This window comes from Montipora foliosa, chromosome 10, assembly GCF_036669935.1.
Source record: "Montipora foliosa isolate CH-2021 chromosome 10, ASM3666993v2, whole genome shotgun sequence".
NCBI classification, from domain to species: domain Eukaryota; kingdom Metazoa; phylum Cnidaria; class Anthozoa; order Scleractinia; family Acroporidae; genus Montipora; species Montipora foliosa.
Genome location: NC_090878.1, coordinates 35,478,878 through 35,488,877, shown reverse-complemented (window position 1 = coordinate 35,488,877; position 10,000 = coordinate 35,478,878). Strand labels below are relative to the sequence as shown.

The 10,000-nt window shown below is 40.5% G+C and overlaps 1 pseudogene; it reads right to left on the bottom strand.

The window, feature by feature from the left end:
• Nucleotides 1–4,411: 4,411 nt before the first annotated feature.
• LOC137972853 (uncharacterized) lies at nucleotides 4,412–8,906 on the bottom strand (annotated as a pseudogene).
• Between the last annotated feature and the right edge of the window lie 1,094 nt (nucleotides 8,907–10,000).

The following is a 10,000-nucleotide window of genomic DNA, read 5'->3' as shown; positions in this document are numbered from 1 at the left end:
GTATGACCGACAATCAATTCAAGAATATGCCAAGCCCTGGGCCGCTAAAAGCAGTATATTTACGTACATTTGAGTTCAAGATCACTACGAGCCCAAATCGATTCATTGAGATACCACAAACTTTTAACTAAAACTGAATTTGCTGACTTCCTTTCGTGGTAAGCCGAGTGACATTTGTAATCTCTTTATAAATTAATAGTTGGATATTTACTTATTTTATTTCGAGACTTGTTTGGAATTCTAATTATTGTTTCATATAACATTTGTATGATATGCTTTTGTTTGGGTAGCAGTTAAAAGCATTCCTGAAAATATTCCCGAATTGAACGGTACCCAATTTGTTGTGTGACTGTCAGCGGCAACGTTTGCAGCAGAGCCATGGTGAAAAAAAATTGCCAGGAAGAGTATATCCAATAAATAGTATATATGCTTTTTTTGCTTTTTATTGTCAGAGACAAGAAAAAATGAGTACTTTTACCAACAATGGTGATCAGTATTGAATGTGCTTTATTGAAATTTGTTTTGTACTAATTTATTGCGACGCGAGCCGCGTGAGGTGACAAAATCAATCCGAAATACCCGATAACATTTTATAAGTCCAAGAGCGGCAGCGGCGCTTGACTCATTGCAAATATATATTTTTATTCGATTGGCCAGCTTTTCTAGTATTTCTTTGTAGCTTTTTGTCGGTTATTTCTGTTCCATTGGTTACTTCACAGTGAATGAAAGCATAAGCAAAGGCGCGTAAAGCATCTCTGTAGACAGAGAGTATTTAAGCTTCATATTAAGCTAAAAAATGAGTCTTCTCGTGGTGACGTTTCATGGTATGACTAATGGCCAAGTATATTCTCTTAGGTGGTGGCCGGCGGGTTTTACATTTCAACCCCATCAAACGCAATGTACTCAGTCCGCTGCTTGAATGTTTCATTTTATTCTTAGCGTTTTGCCGCAAATCCAAATCTAAGAAGTGATGTTTGAGAAATTTCCTGCATGGGTTGTTTGTTGTATTGCATGTTGAGTTTGCTTTCAAATGTTGTGTGCAACGCCAATGAGTAGTGGCAATTGTATTTTCTGTCTAGGTGAGAAAGTTAAGCCTGTGATACGGCCCACAGCAAGACTTGGCCCCCGACCGCCGGTGCCTCCTCCTCGACCTGGACCTTTACCGTCAGGTATGTTAAATGGTCACTTTGTTTCAAGCTACAATCTTCAGGACATCAATAAGTTTGTTCCTCGCGGAACAATGTAGCAAACCAACAAATTCGATTCTCATACGACAATTAGTTATAGGATGGAACTAGTTCCACATTAGTCGAAGGCCCAGAGTGCTGTTACCACTTCGCAAACCATAAACAACTTAGGACGCAAATGATTTCATCGCTGCTTAACATAAAGAACATCGTCCGCCTAGTTCAATATGTTTTCTTTATTATTCCACTCTCACGCCATTTTACCATATTTGGTCAAGAAAACGCGCAAAATATGAGACAGTAATACACCGTAGTGTCCCACTTTGACCGGTTTAGAACAGAACAAATACCGACGGAATGGGAGTTTTCAATGAAAAAAAATTGTTTTGAACACGATACAAAGCCTGAGAATTTAGCTGGCTTTCTGTGCTCTTTACATCGTTCGCCAAACAGATCACAGCAAAGCTCTCGGACTGAACATAGATGAAAACCTATCCTGGAAGGAACACATACACGTAACTTCAAAAAAGGTCGCTTCCAGTATCGGTGTACTTAAGCGAGTCAGACCTTTTATCTCAATGCATACCGCTATTAAAATATATAAAGGTCTTGTCCAACCACATTTGAGATGGCTTGTCTCAACAGCTGAGTGAGAAACTACAAAAACTACAAAATCGTGCTGCTAGAGTAATTACTAAATCAAGTTATAATACGAACTCTAACTATCTTCTCAACTCTCTCAGCTAGGATAACTTATCAGTTAGAAGGACGAAGAAAAAGGCAAATTTGATGTACAAATGAGTTAATAAGCTCGCCCCAAATTATCTTTGTAGCATGTTCACTCCGAGAACTCTGTCCTTTGACGTTCGTGACGCAAGTCAAAAATTGTACTTGCCGAAACCAAGAACTGACTACCTGAAGCGTAGCTTCAGTTATAGCGGAGCTTCTCTTTGGAACGATCTTCCTGAGGATATCCGCTCTACAAAATCTCTACGCAACTTGAGGAGAAGAATTCATAAATGGCTCTCTGTATCGGACTCCCACACGGCAAATATGTAAACCAGTTAATAGAAAATTTTACTTAAGATGAATTTCTTCTTTGTTTTCTATTGTCATGCTGATATTATTACCGTGTTTTAAATAAAGTTTTCATTCATTCATCCATTCATTCGCAAGCACCCTGAAGGACAACTGGTGCATTTTTTTAGAAACACTCTTACCAAATAAAACTGAAGCAAAATGCAGTGGAAAGTAGTTTCACAATAATCAAAGGTCGCTGGATGGTAGACTGAAGCAACAAAATAATCTTGATTTGTCGTAGATACTTTCGCCCACAAACATTCATACTCGTTTCCACTCACATCTATCTCCTTAATCTTCCAATCATTTCTGCATAGAATTGCAACTCCACCGCCCCTGCTTTACGTTACTTCAAAAAAAATTCCTCTAGTGACGAGCAAGTAAAATGGGCTTACTGGAACGATATGTCCTTTTTGCGAGAACTTTCTGCAGCTGTAGAGGAAGAAGAACCCAGCTCTTGGTCAGACGAGGAAATAGGTGATTAATCATCTCCGTATAATGATTCTATCTTCTAACCTGCCCCTTCAAAAACAAGCCAAACAGAAAAAGCACCAAAAATAAAATCTAGATTTTGAAAATTGATGATTTACTTTAACTGAATACTTGTCTGTAGATTTAGGTAGATAAATGTTGTGAAGAAGTAAGCTGTAAGGTTTAGGATCAGTAGGAATGAACTGTAATTGACTTTTGATATGATACATAATAATGTATATTAAAGACAATAATAATAATGTTCAATAATAATAATAATAGTATTATTATTATTATCATCATAATTGTTATTATGTAGCATTGTTCCATTGAAACCACCTAATTACATTACAAGTATTACTGTTTTTAATTGCCTTTTAGTGTAACTTACCTATACCGTGCATCTTGTTTTAGACATGCTCATCAGCTTTTTTCAAGCAAATGAATGTTTATGGAATCATAATATTCCCTCTTACCATCAACAATTCCAAAACAAAGATCTTCTTTATGACATGATGTCTAAGGAGCTGCATGACAAGTATGACTCTTCAGAGATTCAGAAAAAATGGAAAGAACTGGAAAAGAAGTTCAAACAAGAACACCGTAAAGCTTCAGTGAAACCCTCTGGTTCAGGACCTGATAAAGTTTATAAGCCAACATTTCCTTTTTATGATCAACTACAGTTTCTTACTAGCATTTGTGAAACAGACGAGACAATGGCTTTAATTGAGGAACCCTCTAATCTAAAACCGAGAAAAAGGTCAAAGAGACAAATGATGCTATTCAAGCCATGAAAGAAACACCAGCTTCAACAAGGATGCACGATCAGGGTGGTATGGTGGAAAATGCAGAGGCTGTGGCATTTGGAACTTATGTAGGAATAACTCTTTCAAAACTAAGCAGGCAAAAATTTCGTCAAGCTAAAAAATGCATTGGTGATATCTTATATAACACTGAAGAAAGTCAAGATGCATCCTCTCGTAATATTCCGGTCAGTGACTATGAATTTGATCGACAGAGCAGGGCCTCGACACCTAGTAGCTATGAGACATATCATAACACTAATTACCATCCAGCAATGCACTACACAAGCAGCTACAATTATTGATAGCACTCTAAGACATTGATGTTCACTGTTTGATACTTTGATATTTCAGGCATATACTAAGCCTGGTTGCTTGTGCCATGTTTTTATTGCAATTGGACTTCCTATTTGTAAATTGAGCACATTTCAGTCGAAGAATCGAAAAAAGATGAGCAGTTGACAAAAGGGATTTTCCTGCATGTGTTGGGATCTAATGTTATCTTGTTTAAAAAAACGCAACTAATAAACAATAATTTTGTCAACATCAACTTGATTTTATATGGTATGTAGGAAACAAGTTGTTGAGATTGAACTGCATCATTTACACAGCACGACATTTCGATAATTTTAGCAACCACTTACCTCTTCTCATCTTAGGAATATCATATGTTTATTTCCTCTGTGGGTTTTAATTTATAGTACCCCTTTAGGTTGAGTTATAATAAAAAAATATTTACAAAGATTCTGTGCTCAATATAAAACACATTTCACTGAACTCAACAAGAATATTTCACTTCAGAAATTATACCGCAAATAACTTTGACAAGCTTTTTTCCCATCTGTGTGATAAGTATTTAACTATAATGTGTTAGAGTCCACACATTTTCTGTTGCCATGCTACATCTCCTTTATCGTTAAACCAGCTTGTAAACTCTTCACGCATCTCTTTAGCAACTCTCGTGGAATTCCTTGATAAGCAAACTTCAAGGTCCAGAAAAGATTCCCTGGGAGTATCATCTCTCCATGTGCCTGGAATAAACTCTCCTGTGCGAAGGTCTTCCTGATCCATTATTTCAGGGGGACAATACACATGTTTGGTACTAATGTCTGCTCGAAGCCAATTGTGAAGTACTAGTATGGCCAGGGCAATTACTTTGACTTTTTCTGGACTTAGAAGGAAGAGTACTCAAAGACAGCGCCATCTATTACACAATATGCCTAAAATATTTTCAGAGATCCTTCTACCCCTCGAAATACGATAATTTGAATTTTTTTCTGTGGGTAAGGCCTTAACATGTACTTTGCTAATCCAAAGGCTTCATCCCCTGTTAGGACAAAGGGCACAGGTACAGTGCGACTTGGCAGGGGTTGTGGGGATGGAATACGAAGTGCATTAGTTGGGTCATCTAGTGCTTCTTTTAAATTGCACCTTGCCCATGCATGGCCATCTGGGTCTCTCTCATTTGTTCCAATGTCAGCATAAAGGCAGTCGTAGTCCGGCCCAGAAACCACCAAGGCAATAATGCTCTCGTTGCCCTTACAGTCATGATAATGAGATCCTGAAAATGCTGGCTTTTGGATCACAATTCGTTTTCCATAGCCCGATGTTATTGGGAATATTCCATCTAGTAAGGAATACTTCGGTAATTTCACGCCACTTTTCTTCGCTGTTTGGTGTTTTGAGATCTTCTTCCTTTAAGGTATTGAGTATAGCTGTGCAAACTTGCATGACAATTTCTCCAATCGTTGTTCTTCCAATTCGAAATTGAAATGATAATGATTGAAAACTTTCTCCAGTTGCTAGATACCTTAGGGTCAACACTAGGATGAATTGACATTCCCATAGGAGTATCTTGCTTCTGTACTAAAGGACCAATGATGTTCAGCAGCTCGATGAATTTGCCATAAGGAATTCTCAAGTATTCTGCAAATCCACAAGAATCCTCAATAGCCAGTTCTTTAAAAATAGTGTAGTAAGCCCCTCTTTCTTGTCTTCTTGACACCCATTGTCGTGTCCAGCAACTTCTTTCGACGTGTTCCCGGCCTTTAAGCGCTGCGTTCGACACAGTCGATCATAGTATCTTGTTGGAACGTCTGACGAAATCATTTGGCATATCTGGCAAAGCTTTAAAGTGGTTCTCGTCATATTTGTGTGGTCGATCCCAACGAGTGACACTTGACGGTGGAGTCTCTAAGGTATTCATGACAACGTGTGGAGTGCCTCAAGGTTCGTGTCTTGGACCATTGTTATTCTTCTTATACTCTAGTAAGCTTTTTTTTTGATCATTGAAAAGTACCTTCCTTGTGTGCATGCGTACGCAGATGACACACAGCTATATATTTCTTAAGAAATTACACTTTTGGGCGTCACTGATACAGTTGAAAAGTTGTTTAGTTCTCTGTGATGCTTCTGTTATACGATAGAAATACTTTAGCTTCGAACCGTTCTGCCTCAAATTTAAGATAATTCAATAACGTATATCATTTTTCACGTTTCAGTGAGGCCGGAGTACATATAAAACAAAACCTGATTACTGGGTTGCCTTTGGCAAACCCAGTCGAGGTCTGCGTTGATTTCGTCGTTTTTTAATTTTTTTCCGTGTCGGTAAAAGTCTTGCCTGTGACTCCCTTGCTAAGTGGTGGCTTTGTGCATAGAGCCTTCTGCGCGTATTTTCTTAGGATCGAGAGGGTAGTGGGAAATGCATAGATTTCTCTGGTGGACACAGTAGAACGATTAACTTAACCGGCAATGGCGTCGAAAGTCATGTAACGCGAGTGGCGTTTTAGTGGATCTTTGAACAAAATATACCCTTATGAAGCTCAATAATGGCAACTCAATTGGATATACAGGCGGTGGAATCTTAAAAGCGACGAGTACTGGACTTCGACAACAATCTATCGCCCGTCGAGCCGAAATCAAAGTGAGCTGTATTTACCTGAAGTACATGGTAATTTGACACGATTGAGTTTCTTACCTTCACGCACGCAATAAAATAGGAAGAGGTTTTCGCCTCTAAGAGCAAATATGTTGTTCGTTTCAATAAATTTTTTGCTGGAAAAGGATTCTGTGGTATTTTCTGCCTTTGTGAATTATAATATGTTGTGTATTGAATTTCCGAGCTTAAGGTTGAAATGTGATATGGGAGAAGTTTTTTAGTACTGCTCTGTAAGCAGGAAGGGTTCACAGGCCTGTTGGAAGCGTGCTTGAGTTTCCACAAAATGAGCCCCAAAATCAGTGAAAAATTGTGACGCAGATGAATAATAAAGTAGCTGCCATTTCCAAAATGATGAAATTACCTGGTGATAAATAACGTCGAACGCGTCTTGGAGAGTAAATTTTGACTTTGCATATAAAACAAGAGTTGGGCGATTGTGATCTTTGTTTTGACTTCGCTCATTTCATTGTCAAACTTTATAACACTTGACAGAAAAAGAAACTTACAAAAACCCGGTATCTTGTCATCATTTGACACAGATGCTTCACTGTTTGGCGAGTAAACATGCCGCGGTAACTTAATCACGGCGCCCGCTGAATTCCGGCCATGTTACTTTCGATTTTGCGATTTATTTGAACGTAGCAAAAATCTCCAAAAATGTTTGTCGCTGATCGTAACTTTTTATATTCTATATTCACGGTTCAAAATTAATGTTGTTTTCATGTCGTAAATATGTTATTCTCGATCGACCGTCCTGGTGACTTCCTTCTGCTCTTTCTAAAAACTGTGTATCAATTGTTATTTACTTTTGCATCAATATTTGTTTTTGCATAAAGCAAGCTAACAAGATCTGTACCTTGCTGAGTTCGCATTTGTTAGCGTTAATAGTATTTTCGGTCCGATGCTTCTGTTTTATGAGGGGTGTATTGTTTTGGTCTCCCATCCAAATTCTAACCCCGCCGAATAGGGCTTAACTTCAGTGAACTTCGGCATTACAAAGCTGTGCGATGCTCAGCGGGCACGCTTAAACTTGTGGTGAAAAGAAGTTTATCAACATGTCAGCCCAGAAGCCAATGTTTCTCACTTCCCATTTATTTTCTTCAATCTTTCTGGGTTCAGTACTTTGCTAGTAACCACATGTCTTCTCAGACTATTTACCCAAGACTTCTACCATGGCACTACAATGATAGACAATACCAAAACAATATCGTGCACTGTTAGAGCTACATATTACGCAAGGACAGATCTGTTTCGTCGTACGAACGTGTGAGGACCTGTGAGCCAAATGGCCTCTTCTGGTATGACTTTTTAATGACCTTGAAAAAAAATGTTTGGAACGGTGCACGTACCACAGGCAACCCAGCGTACCCTCACGGAGGGTCTAGTTGTTTTCAAAGCCGAGAGGAGATCTTCCTTTTGCTTGTCCACCAGCCCTACCATTGAGCCACAGTCACAAAAACACAATTATATAAAATAACAGTTACGTATTTGAGCAAAATACGGAAAATAATTTGAATCAGAGACCCGGTACCATGGGCGTCCATTCCAGGTTAGTTCCAGTCTCGTCGTCGGCATCCGTCCGTCTGCGAGAGACGATGATACAGCATCACTGTCGTTGACAACTGCACGAGTGGCTGAGGAGGCCGCCCCACGATCTGCAGTCTCTGTTGCACTTCGTGCAAACATGGGGGGGTATGACTGGGATGGCTGGTTTCTCCCCTGTTTTCCCTTTTGTCTTTTCTGGACTGCCATCGCCCTCCTGTTCTCCTCTGCGACTTTCGAGCCCTGCCTCACGGCCTGGCGCCAGGCTGGGCGCTCATTTGCCTCTTTCTCCCAAGTGTCAATGTCTATGCCACACAGTTTGAGGTCTCTTTTTCAGGCGTCTTTGTATCGGAGGAGAGGGCGTCCAGCTCTTCTTTTGCCCTCTGTCAGTTCACAATACAAGATGTCTTTGGGGATGCGGCCAGGTTCCATACGCTTGACATGGCCAAGCCAGCGTAGGCTTCTCTCGCTAACCATGGCAAACACACTGTTCGTGTTGACTCTTTCGCGCACCTCCGTGTCTGGCACTCTCTCTTCCCAGTGGATGTGGAGAATGCGCCGCAGGCATCTCATGTGGAAGCTGTTTAGTTTCTTCTACTGCTTCGCATAGGTGGTCAATGACTCACTGGCATAGAGAAGAGTGTTGAACACACAGGCCTGGTAGACACGCAGTCTGGTCTTCTCAGTCAGGCTGGAGTTGTTCCAGACTCTCTTAGTTAGCCTGGCCATGACTGCTGCTGCTGCTTTGGGAATCCTGTTATTCACCTCTATCTCAATGTTCAGTGTGCTGGAGATGGTGGACCTGAGGTAGGTGAAGTTCTCCACAGCTTCCAGCGTGTGTCCCTCAATGCTGATGGTAGGAGGGTGGTCTGAGTCTTGTGCCATCACATTGGTCTTCTTTAACTGATGGTCAGACCGAACTCCTTGCAGGCATGGGAGAGACGACTGACAAGCTGCTGCAGGCCGTCTTCTGTGTGAGAAGTCAAGGCTGCGTCGTCGGCGAACAGCATCTCGCGGATGAGCACGTGAGTGATTTTTGTTTTCGCACGCAGTCGGGCAACGTTGAAGACCTTGCCGTCAGCCCTGGTGTATATGTAGCCTTTTCGCAAGCAAAAAATACATTTTTGGGTTATTTAATTAAATACTCCACTGAGAGCAAATATTACCTTAACTTTTCCATTTTCTTTATAGTGCTTGAAATTTCGTCCATCCACGCTAAGCCAGAGGGAGTATTGCATCACCCACTGATCAGCGTCCTGTCGACCTTGCGTTACTACACCGGTGATTGTTGTTGGTCGATTCAGTTTTATCTGTACCCACTGCCGTTTGTCGTTCTTTTTAGCGGACCACGCACCACGATATCGATTTGTCGCCACTGAGTTGAGTCTCCCGCGGTCTGAGCGATGGTATTTGTCCCAAACACTTGAAGCCTTGAAAACTTTGTCAGGTATCTTACCGTCCTCGATACCAAGCTTCACACTGTTGCGTGCTGTCACGTGAAGGAATATACTCAGATTAATGAAGTTTTTACCACAACTGCTTGTAATCTCGCAATCTGATTGGCTAATTTTCCGTTGTCGACAATCTGGACAATGTCTAGACAATGCTGACGCGTCATGCTCGCGTCAATTTGTCACGCAAAGTAATAGCCAATCAGGAACGCCTATTTTGGGAAATAAGCCAATCATATTGCGAGAAAGATATTGACAACGCTTGCTCTTTCTTCGTGTCATGATTTTGGTCTTGCTCTGAAATAAAAACTTTCTTTGTGGTTTCCTCGTGAGTCCACAATACTTTGACCGCTGTAATGACGAATATCGTTGTCGATAAGAGTACAGACAACGCTAAACCACTTTCGATTTGTTAAATTGACAAAAAACAATCAAAAAGAAGCTTTTTCGCCCAACTTGGTCTGTCAAGATCTCGGTCCCAATCTTGTTGTTATTAATGTATCCACCTTCCCAGTTCTCTAAAATAAG